The sequence below is a fragment of the Anabrus simplex genome, chromosome 7, assembly GCF_040414725.1.
Source record: "Anabrus simplex isolate iqAnaSimp1 chromosome 7, ASM4041472v1, whole genome shotgun sequence".
Classification (NCBI taxonomy): Eukaryota; Metazoa; Arthropoda; class Insecta; order Orthoptera; family Tettigoniidae; genus Anabrus; species Anabrus simplex.
The window spans coordinates 102,423,811-102,436,830 of NC_090271.1; positions in this window are offsets into that span (position 1 = coordinate 102,423,811).

The following is a 13,020-nucleotide window of genomic DNA, read 5'->3' on the forward strand; positions in this document are numbered from 1 at the left end:
GGTAACAATAATGATAATAATAATGATAATGGGGATTTACCGGTTACCTCCATCGGGCGCGTCCCATTGGAATTGGGGAAGCTCGCTGGCTCTGCCGCCAGCAGAGTCAGAGGGTAGTAGGGAAATAAAATACCACCGTGAAAAAAAAAAAAAAAAGAAAATTGGTCCCTTGCCAGGGTTACGGCGAAGACTGGTAAATGACCAGAAGCCAGAAAACATATTGAGGCAACCTCTAGGGCTAACAACCCTAGTTGTAAAAGGATGGGTACCCGTCCAAAGCAAAGTCAAGTCAAAAAGCATGATGGCACAACATTTCAAAAATACCCCTGGGGGTAAATCTTCGGATAAATCCCTCGTCGTGAATGCCACGGCGCACGAGTCTCGTTCGGATTCTGGGGGAGACCCGACATCATGCAAGAGACGAGTCGGAGCGTCTCGGTGTACCCCGAAGAGTCAAAACTCAGGCCAAAATCTAAAACCTTTCTAGCAACTTTCAACATAAATTCACTTACACAAACTGGCAAGCTGAAAACCCTCACAAAAGCTCTTCACGAAAATCAGATATCCATAATGGCCCTACAGGAAACAAGGTACCCAGATGAAGAGATTTTTGAATCCGAAGGCTACCGATTTTTCAAGAGCAAAGCGCAAAGAGGAATCCTCAATGGAGCTGTGATGCTTGGAACCGCGTTAGCTGTTAGAACCAAGATCCTTAAATCGGTTGCAAAGTTCGAACCGGTGAATGACAGATTGTCTATACTCACAATTAAATGCGCGATCAAAACCTACGCCCTAGTTAACGCACATGCTCCTACAAACGATAAGAACAAGTCTGATCCAGACGAAGTTGATAATTTCTGGGACCTACTGGATGAAAAATTAAACAAAATCCCCAAACACCATGTCAAGCTTCTTTTGGGTGACTTCAATGCCCAACTAGGTCGTGAACAGAAGTACAAGAGAGTTATAGGAAATTACCCTGCTCACAAAAGAACCAATCCCAACGGCAAAAGACTGGTGTCCATTTGCGAAAATCACAACCTGCAGGTCATGTCGACCCACTTTCGCCATCTACCCAGAAAGCAAATGACTTGGTGTTCTCCCGTCCAAGCTCTCGGAGAGTTCCAAATTGATCATGTTGCAATCTCCAGGAGAAACAGCCCTGAGATTATGAATGTCAAGGTAAAGAAAGGCATCCATGTGGCCTCAGATCATTGTATGTCTCTTATCAAATTCAAACCAATTCCCGCAAACACAAGGAAGACAACCAAAGAGATCACACGCTTCGACAATGATCAACTTCGGCAAAAGGTCGATGAGTTCCAGGAGAAGGCTAGACCAAATGACTGTGACTTTAACAACGCCAAAAGTCTCCTTGTTGAGGCCGCCAAAGACGTTGCAGAAATCAAGAGAGGCAAAAAGCATGCCTGGTGGAATGGTACCTGCAAATCAGTCCTCCAAGAAAGACTCAATGCGTGGAAACAGTACTACTCTACGAAATCAGAAAATGATTGGGAAATCTACAAAATCCAACGTGCCCAATCAGCTAGGGTGTTCAGAACTGAGAAACGTAAATACGAAAAATCGCTCATTGAAAAGATAGAACAAAACTTTAGGAAGAATGAAAGCAGAGAGTACTACAGAGCCTTCAAACGCAAACTCACTGGCTATAAACCGCCATCTCTATGCTTTGATCGAAAGGACGGCACACTGGCGACATCAAATGAAGAAAATTGCAGCATTCTGGCAGATTACTTCAAGAATTTGCTTAATTGCTCTAAACCTCAAAGCGCCATTGAGACCAAGGAACCTACTCACATACCCAGATTCCAGACCACCCGACAGAGATGAAATCAAGCGCCACATTGCCCGTCTCAAAAATAACAAAGCGCCGGGGGAAGACTCAGTAGTAGCAGAACTATGGAAATATGCCCCATAGGAATCACTTGATATCTTGCAAAAGCAAATAGAAGAAATTTGGAGCAAGGAGACCCTACCCGAAGATTGGAAAATAGCTTTGATCCATCCATGACACAAAAAAGGCAGCATGAAGAACATCAACAACTACAGAGGAATATCTTTGCTACCCGTGACTTACAAAATTCTATCACTTGCCATCCTGGAGCGTTTGGAAGCACAAGTCGAATATCAAATAGGTGAATACCAAGGAGGGTTCAGAAAAGGTCGCTCAACAGCTGAACAGATCCAAAATCTCAAAACGATCATCAGATATTGTACACTAAGGTCCAAGCAGTATGTGTCTGTCTTTGTGGACTTTAAGAAAGCGTACGACTCCATTCACCGGGAAGTCCTGCTAAACATCTTAAATGAATTTGGAGTTGATTTGAAACTGCTGGCATTAATTAGAGCCACCCTGACCGATACAAAATCCAAGGTGAAGTTCCACGGATGTCTCTCGAATTCCTTTGACATCAAAACAGGAGTCCGACAATGTGATGGGCTATCTCCGATACTCTTCAACTGTGTTCTTGAAAAGATCATCAGAACCTGGTGGGTGAGATTACAGGAAACCAACTACAGTCCATTGAGAATAGGAACCAAATCCAAGGGGATCGCAACAGACTGCTTAGCATTTGCCGATGATATTGCTGTTCTCTCAAACGACATAGAAACCGCTAGAACTCAAGTTGAAATTTTAAAGGAAATTGCCGAGCAAACTGTTTTGCAGATATCGTTTGAGAAAACAGAAGTAATGACTAACATCAAAGAGGCTCCAACAAAATTCCATACAAAATACGGGGACATCCCCCGAGTAGACAAATTCAAATACTTGGGTGAGATCATCATGTAAAATGGACTGGACAAAGAAGCACTTCAGGAGCGAGTACGCAAACTGGAAATAGCCTACCAAACATCCCGCACAATCTACAACAAAAAATGCCTTTCCCAAAACACCAAGATACGTCACTATGAAACAGTTCTGAAGCCAGTAGTTCTATATGCAGCCGAAACCCTGTCTCTAAATGCCAACAAAGGACTCCTTGAAGAACTGGAGAAAAGAGAACGCAAAATTGTGAGAGGAATCTTGGGATCAAAGTACAGAAATGGAATCCATCAAAAGAGATCCAACAAGGAAGTCTACAGCAAAATAGAGAAAATTACCGACACAATCAGAAAAAGACGGGCACGATTTTACGGTCATCTTAAAAGAATGGACGGAAGAAAGTTAACTAAAGAAATCTTTCACTTTTTTGATTCAAACCCCAAAACCACAATTCCCTGGTTTAGAAATACCATAGAAGAACTGCAAATGCTACATATCTCAGCTAAAGACGCCCTTAACAGAAATCTCTTCCGCAAGAAAATATTGACGAACGGGCTAAACCGAGACGAGCAGCCGAAGAGAAGACACGGTGCCCCTTGGACAGAGGAGCGTAAGCAGGCCCACTCACAAAGAATGAGGGAAATTTGGGCTCTAAAGAAGGCCAAGTTCAGTGTCAAATGCAACAAGACTTAACGTGGTCCATGATGGCCCCAGCGAATTATATATATATATAATGATATTTGTTTTACATCCCCGTAATTACTTTTGCAGGTTTTTGGAGACGCAGAGGTTTGGAATTCAGTCACGAAGGAGTACTTTTACGTGCCAGTAAATCTACCCACACGAAGCCGACGTATTTGAGCACCTTCAAATACCACCGGACTGAGTTAGGATCGAACCGGCCAAACTGCGGTCAGAAAGCCAGCGCCTCAACCGTCTGAGCCACACAGCCTGGCTCATATTAGTAAATGTTCTTTAATGTCAAATAATATTTCATTTTTAACCCAGCTATTCTTTGCACAAATCAGTACCTCGATGTTCATTGACTATGATCCACCTATTTATCGATAACCTACTATTAATAAAAACTGAGATGATGTCAGTCTGTCTGTTTTTTTGTTTGTTCCTGGTAGGCTCGAAAACTACTAGACCGAGTGAGTTGAAATTTGATAGGGACATAGCTTAAAATCCCTAGTCACGTAAGGGATATTTTTTCACAGTTTCGAAGCTATTGTGAAATTCCGACTTACATTAAGGGATCCTTGCAATTTTGAAATATTTCACAGTTTCGAAACTAGTATGGAATTTTACAGGGGCATGTCCCGGATTTGGACAATTTTTGCCCTACATCAGGTATAGAGTGACCCAAAAGTTCGTTAACATTTGATAAGACAATACTTCACGTAATATTGACGGTAGAGAGGTAATAATTGGCACACTTGGTTGGCATGACACGGAGATTTATTGACACCATATTAAAGTACCTCCAATAGTCCGTTAAGTATTGGTTCGTCAAATGTTAACGTACTTTTCGGTCACCCTGTATAATAACCGATACACGGTTTGTCCTAACGAAAAATGAAGTACCCCGTGTGGCCACTTATTCCTAACTCTAACAGTTTTCATGTTTCTTGTGTTTTAGGCTAAATATTTCACGCGTAACACGGGGTCACGTAGAGCCACGTTTGTCATCATTTCTGTAACATTGTTCCTTTGTTAACAAATCACCTGAACATTTTGCGTGCCATTCTGCGAAAAGCCTTTGGAGGCTACAATTGTATTGTTGAGAGTGTTTATCGATATTGGAGAAGTGTTGTGGGGTCGTCCATTTGCATTATCGTCACCGTATTATATTTATATTCGATATTTCTACCGTTTTCATATTGTGTGGTCTTATTACTGTTTTACACCTTCAAAGTTTCCTTTCAATGCAATACTCCACAAGAAAACAGTCAAATCTTATCTAAGATTGTTCAACACTGCTTCGCAAGGTTTGAAAAGATTTGGCAAGGTTTGATGGCATTTTATTTCAACATGGAGGAAAGGCAAGCAGCAGTTGTGGTTCTAGGACTAGCAGTGGTATATATTCTTAAAAAGGACAGAAACGTGCAATAAATCATAATTTAAATGGGAAAAGTATTAATGTGTTTATCTTCAACAAAGTAATGTTCAATGCCATAACATCATTTGCAGAGGTTACGTTATACTGCATCGCATTTACTCAGGTTAATTGAATAAAATGATAGCAATGCAACGGAAATTCATATCTTATTTTACGAATACATATTATGAATTCCATAATAATAATAATAATAATAATAATAATAATAATAATAATAATAATATGGGACGATCGTCATAAATGGAACATTTGCTGATAGTGTTTACATATATGTTACCGTACGGCAGGGCCTCTCAGGGTGGTGCATGCACTACTCCTCGATTTGGAGCAATAGCGCCGTCTCTCTCTTTCCCCATGCCTGCCTCGCTCGCTCCGCCTCTCTCGCTCTCCCTCTTCCTCACTTGCACCGTAGCGTTCCAAATCGGAGCCGAGTTGAGCCGAGCTTAGCCGAGTAGCCCAGAGACGAAGCGTTGGTCCGAGCGGAGCCGAGTAGGACCGATGCACTGTGCACCGGAACTCTGCGTCTCAGTTTGCACACGTGAGATTTTGGGCGCTTGAGAGGTCATGCCGTACGGTAATAAACATAAAAGCTGTCCACTTGCTTGAGATACTTCTATTGGAATTTCCTCGTATGCTGCCTACTCTACAGAGTCAACTAAATATAAGCAGGGATGTGCCTCGTACTTATGAATTAATACACACAGAACATCCATCGGTTGTGAAGACGAAGCCACTTTTTTTGGTTTTGATTCCCGTCTCGACAACACCAGCATGCCTAGCGACATAGCGCGCACCGTTATTACTCGAATTCCATTGGTCAATTCTGTCAAAGACTTGTCAATTAGTTGATCGATTGGAACATGTTCTAATTCAGTTCCAAGTTTTTTTAAGGCTTTTCTAGTATTTCAAGCTATTTGACAAGAAAACGTCTGAAGTATTGAAAATTCTTGTGATGTCTTGTGAAGTCACCCCCTGTGGGTGGGGGACGCAGACGAAGAATACGCCCGCTGTATCTCCTGCCTGTCGTAAGAGGCGACTAAAAGAAACGACCAAGGGATAATGGAATTGGAACCATGAGATTAATTTTGATTAGTACCACTACATGAGGAACACCATGGGTCAAAGTCACTTGCGATTAGTACCATTATGTGAGGAACACCATGGTTCTGCGTTACCTGTGATTAGTAACATATCAGTATGTGAGGAACACCACTGGATTGTGCATTGCCCGCGATTAGTATCACTATGGGAGGAACACCACGGGTCTTTGGTACCTGTGAATGGTACCACAATGTATGATACACCGTGGGTGAACATTGCCTGTGATTAGAACTACTGTCTGAGGAACACCACGGATCTAGCCGGCGCCCGTGCTTAGTCCCACTAAGTGAGGAACACCATGGGTCTACGTAGCATGTGAGTAATTCACTTATGTAAGGAACACCATTAGTCGGTGTTACCTCTGAGTGGTGCCGTTATATGTGATATACGGTACCATGGGTCTCGATTACGTGAGATTTGCACCAACATGTGAGGACCACCATGAATTTACGTTACCTGTGATTACAACAACAGCTCAACAAAGTCCGTACATCTATTTTGACCGGATTCACGGTCATTGTGGAATATCTGGAAACGAGAAAGCTGATCTACTGGCGAAAGCAGTGGCTACATCTAATTAGAGATTTCTTATGACAAAACGTCACCTGGCTACGCTAAAAATAATCATAAAGAAGCACGTAATCAATCAACGGAACAACATTTGGACTTCTTCCGCTAGAGGCCAAGTTACCACAGAAATATTCTTCCCTGAGATTTTCAACCGCCTACAATGTAACGTGTTGGTTCCAAGCTTTGAAACTACACAAAGTTTGACTGGTCATGGCAAATTTGGTTACTATTTTCATCGATTCAGAATTAATCGTCTTAATGGCTACGTGTGTGTTTGCGGATCCTCACAAACGGTGGATCACCTACTGTTTGAATGTGCTGCATTTGAAAGAAGAAGGCATGACTTGAACTCTCATTTGAATTATTGCAACATTGCATTATCCAAAACCCCTGTATCATTTGTTTAAGAAGCCGTGCTGTTACAAATATTTTATTAACTTCATCCACTTCATTTTCCGTCGATTAGATACATTTCATTGTAAAACTGAATTTGTATTTTAACTACAACCCTAGTATACTTTGTAAAATAGGGTTCCAAACTGCTTTGGATATTCAATAATAATAGTACCACTATAAGTACTACTATAAGGGGCCGGTAAGGTGGATTTTTTTGACTCCTTTGGACAACAAGCATCATCTCAGAAAATAAGGCATTGTGAATTGGATCCACTGATTGTTTTGTAATCATAGTCAGTTTTTCATCATTTGTTTTAGATTCTAGTCAGTGGATATCGTTTGAACTTTTAATTATCGTTTCATTTCATTGCATCTCGTACAATTAGGGGAAGATAACCTCCCTTTAAACAACAAATATCATCATCATCGTCATCATTTTGTGAAATCTTGAATTTGACAAGAATTCATATCTCCTTTTCAGTTACTTTAAATATTACTAGCAAGTATACCTGTTCTTCGCAAGGGAATTGGTAATCGAATTCAAGATTCCTTAATGAATTTATGCGAAGTTAGATGCCTGCATACAAACGTTTAATACGGCATTTTAAACTGATACTCTTCTACGAAAGCAAGTGGGAGTAACGTGAAGTACAATAACGCTGAACAACGTGAAAACAGAATAGGGGATCACAGAGTTTATTGAACGATACAGTTACTGGTCCATTACTGCGTAATTTTCCTTATTACTCGGTTACATAATTTTGTTTATCTGAAAGTGGGAGTGACATTCTGGTTGAAGACTCATGAAACCAATCGTTGACGATAATCTCCCTTATTATCTGTTCTATCAGAAAAGAGTAAAATGGATCCTTAGTTAAACTATTTAACTCAACTTGAAATAACAAGACAGCCTGTAAAACAGTCCATTAATGATATATCCCTTGTTATCCCCCTATCGAAAGGTGCACATGATAAAAACAGTTTTAGAAACTGATTTCCATAAGGGCTGATAGTTTTCCATTAAGGTTGGTCGTACATATATTTGTGGGAAAGTAAAATCACTGTTTTGACTTCCTACAAACTCCCAAACCAATCTGGGATTTAGAAATAAAATTGACCCTAATAACTGCCCAAGAACAGATATAAAGTTTCGTAGAAATATATAGAGTAGTTTCCGAGTTCTAAGTACTCAGCAAACGGACGAACAGACAAATCGACAAAAAATATAAAAGTCCACTCGAAGCTAGACTGAAATACGGTCCGTTAACAATATCTCCATTATTAATCCTCCTACCGAAATGATACAGGCAAGAAAGATGTTTTAGAAATCGATTTCCATTAAGGCAGATATATTTACATTAAGTTTGTTTGTGTATATTTTGTGGGGGTGTAAAATCACGGTTTCTCTTTCGTATAAACCCCCAGTCAATTCAGGGATTTAGAAACAATTTTGGGCCTGAAATCTACCCAAGGACAGTTGGATTCTAAATATGAAGTTCGATAGATATATATCCAGTAGTTTTCAAGTCAGCCGAACAGACAGACAGACACTAAAGCTATAATTATGCAGATGGTCGTTACGATTTTATTTATACAGATAAAGAATCTGCTCTACGTGCAACACCTTTTTAGCTATGTCTACTGGACTTGGCCTGTAAATCGGTTTGTTAATGATATCTTCCTTAAAATCATCCTATCGAAAACGTGCGCATGAGGAAAACGTTTTAGAAATGGATTTCCACCATGGTTGATTCCCATTCAGGTTGGTCTGCTATATTTTTGGGGAGAGTAAAATCACTATTTTTGTTTCCTATAAACCCCCAGTCCACTCCGGGTATCTGGAATGTTATGGACCTTAAAAGCTAGCTTTGGACAGGGGGATAGTAAATATACATACATACATACATACATACATACATACATACATACATACATACATACATACATACATACATACATACATACATACATACATACATACATTATCATTATATAACGTTATGCCTTTCGGCGTAAATATGAAGTTTGGTTAAAATATTTCCAGTAGATTTTCAGTTCTAAGAAATATGCTTTACGCGTACCCGAATTTGGACTAAGTCCGCTCGAACTTACAGTGAATAACGGTCTATTAATGATATCTCCCTTATTAATCCCCGTATCGGAATGGTGCATTAGATTTCCATTAAGTTTTTCTGTGTATATTTTGTGGGAGTGCGAAATCAAGGTTTCAGTTTCGTATAAACCCCCACTTAATTTAGGGATTTACAAACAATATTGGCCCTGAAATCTACCCAATGACAGGTGGATTGTAAATATGAAATTTGGTAGAAATATATCCAGTATTTTTAAAGTTATAAGAACTCAGACAGACAGACAGACAGACAGACAGACAGACAGACAGACAGACAGACAGACAGACAGACAGACAGACAGACAGACAGACACCAAAGTTAAAAATATGCAGATGGTCATTATTACACCTGAAACGGATAACTCAATGAAAATCTTGACAAAATAGTTAATGTACAGACTCACGGTCGTTACGACTTTATTCTTTACAGATATTCTTTACAGTCTTCCGTTTCTATTTATAATCAAATATTTTCCAATATTTTATTGTGAGGCGTGTGGTGTGACGACCGCGAGCCATGAGCTGAGTTCGGCTGTGGTGCTACATACTTGCGCCAGACTTCTCCTGTAATCCTGTGGAACCTCCCTTCGCCAACTATTGTATAACTTATACATTTATGTACCTGAGGAGAAGATCGTAAATGTCTTGTTGTAAGACACACATACACATGCGGGCCACCTTAAATAAACCACTTTAATCCTTCCCTATAAATATTCACGAAGAAAGGATACTGTAGCTAGTGTATTAATAAAGTAGTCAACCGAGATATGCTAAGTTTTATATTTGTTAGTATACTGGAAGTGTTTCATTATGGTTATGACAGGTGAACTACAATCGCAGCTGTAGTTCGTCAAAACAATGTTTATCCCGGGCATGGATTCATTATCGTAGCCAATTATAAGTCCGTTCTAAGTGTTCTCATCCCTATATATAATATTTACTTGTATACAGAAGGATGTCGATCATTAAATTTTTACAAAGTGAAGTCTTCTCCGTACAGGCCATGAAGACACTTGGAGGGGTGGAAGGTAACCTTGGCCCTTGGTGGGGTGGAGTGTTTATCCCTACGCCTGGCCACCTTTGTCCCCAAGAATTAAACTGGCACTCGTATTTACTGTAGGCTGAGTGAACCTCAGGTTTAGGTGCATCTCCATTGAATTTTCATACATTTGATTGAATTTAAGTTTGTAAAGGTATTGAGGAAATTAAATGAGCCACTCGACCTGTTTTGACGAAAAACTAGATTCTTTGACAATGGATACATAGAAATAATTTTTTTAAAGCTTTTAGTGTTTAGATAGAACGCGTATATTGAAAATCAACGTAGTTCTCATGAAATAGGGCTTCAAAGGAAGGAAGGATTTGTGCTAAATATGTGACGTCGCAAGCGTACTCTGTTATAAGATGGCGATGTGTTGACTCGCGCGCAGTTCATCCTTCGTCGTGCAGCCACCCTAGAGAGCACATCGGAGAGATTAAGCCCCACGCCTGGTACTGGATACCCAGACTTCCAGCTTACCGACCGCCACGAATTAGCTCCGCCGCTAGCATCCGCTAGCCCCGCACTGCCAAGGAGAACACCGCCGAGAAGACAACTTCGCCGCTAGCGCCCACTAGCTGGGCCCAGCCGAGAAGACTACTGCAGCCACCGGTCACCCAGGTGGCCCCTGAGTAATTTGTCAGAACAGCTCGGTGTTCTGTGATCGTGCCTTGCCCGTGGCGTAATCCACGCACAAAAACTAGCCTGATAAAACACAGGCAACAAGTTGAAATTACCCAGACCGGTCCGCAAGTGCGTTTGACCGTTCCAGTATTTCATTCCCTTTCCTTCCAACCCTACCAAGCTAAATCCCGCCAAGATCATGCCCTATCAGCTCAGAAATAAGAACAAGCCCGGTGGACCGAGTAGCCGAGTCCCTGTTCGCTCTCCATTCCTAAACACCCCGGCCTCATCCATAGATGACGCTGCCAAGCGAGTCACTCAGTATCTCAGCTCCTCTAGCCCATCTCCCTCTCATTCCTCCGTTCCATCTCCGTCGTCCGCACTCTCCCATAAGTCCACCTCCACTACTTACTCTCACCATGAACTCGAAGACACAAACTTCGAAAACCCCTTTCGATACGTCAAGAACAACTCAATATTCCCAATCTCACCCAAATGCAGTATTGCTCTGATCCCTCTTGGTGTCCATGGACCTGTGCCCCTCAACCGGAGTACAATACTTGATGCCCTCTCAGACATCATACCAACCCATATTGCAGTAATAGAAGAGACCCACAGTAACATCCTAATGATCACCCCTATTCGAGATTACCTCATGAAAGAAATTCTACAGAGACTCACCCCACTCCCAGATATCCCCCACCCTGTAATCATTAACCTCTCAGACACCCTCCAAGAGCCTGAACCAGAAGACACCGAAGGAGGAGGAGAAGAAGAAGAAAGACGGAAACATCGAAGAAGCTGAAGAAGAATAATCAATTAAGAACCTCCTTTCTGGGAATGCGGCGTGTAAACCGAAATACCTTTATCCCTAGTGGACACCAGCTCTCAAACTGACCCTAAAATCACTCACCCTACAGTGACAATATCTGCCCAAACTGATCCTCCAAATTCTGAAACTACTCCAGTAACACGTATATCACAGCCTAATATACCCCGTCCCACCACCACCAAATCTGCCACCCAAAATCGAACCCGCGCCACCCACACCACACCTCGCCCTAAACCTTCTCTTATAGTCATGTGCTATAATTGTCTCCAACTGCATCATACTGCTGCTACCTGCACCAACGAGATCCGCTGTAACAGGTGTGGCGACACCCATCACCACACCACCTGCCCAGTCTTTCGCGAACAGGCCAAATGCGCAAACTGTGAGGTAAATCACGCCGCTTCCTACCTTGGTTGCCTATTTCTCAAAAAAAGCACTCAAAACCCACTACGTTGCCAAAAAACACCTATGCCACCCACAACCACCGTCACTACTAAGCCTAAAGCTTAATCCCCCTCCCATGTACAAACTCAGCCACCAACCACAATCCACCCCCTCCTCCATAGAGCTTCTAAAATGCCTCCTCACCTTCCTCACAACTACAACATGTTCAGACTCCCCCCCCCCCTTTAAGCACTGTATGCCTCCACAACAAGAACTCCGTCGCGCACCTACCAACTCCTCTACACCTCTAACGCCCCCAATGTTAATACATTCACACCCATCGTCCGCAAATTTCATCTCGCCACCACTACATTTTATATACTCCCACTCGCACCTGTACCTACCTTCCCGAAATACTGGAAGCTAGGGCACAAATGCTCCAGTCGTATGGAGAAATTAAAACTTCGCCACGCCTTACTACAAGAGGAAACGTCGCTCCTGAAGAAAGTTGCACCAGGCAATGGACACCACCAGTTGTTTTGGGACAAAGGACCTAAACAAGGTCGGCGGTACCAAAAAAAACCTACTAAACCATGCGAACTCCCTCCGGAAGATCGCGAGGTGTCGCTACCTTCGAACTCGCGCGCAGTTGGAAGTTAGCTGTCGTTGTGGATACATCGTGGTCAGTCGTATAGAATCATAAATGGAAAGGAAAGGTTGACGCATACTCTGTCATAAGATGGCGCGCGCAGTTGGAGGTTAGGTGTCGTTGTGAATACATTGTAGTCAGGTGCATAAAATAACAAATTTAATAATGCAAAATAAAGACTGATTAGGATTCGGCAAAATGTGCAAATTATTTCCAATAAGTAAGTCTACGGAACCCTGAAAAGGCTGCGGTCGATACAATAATCGTAGTTTCCCATTTTCACACCAGGCAAATACAGGGGCTATGCCTTAATTAAGGCCACGGCCGCTTCCTTCCAATTTCTAGGCCTTTCCTATCCCATCGTCGCCATAAGACCTAACTGTGTCG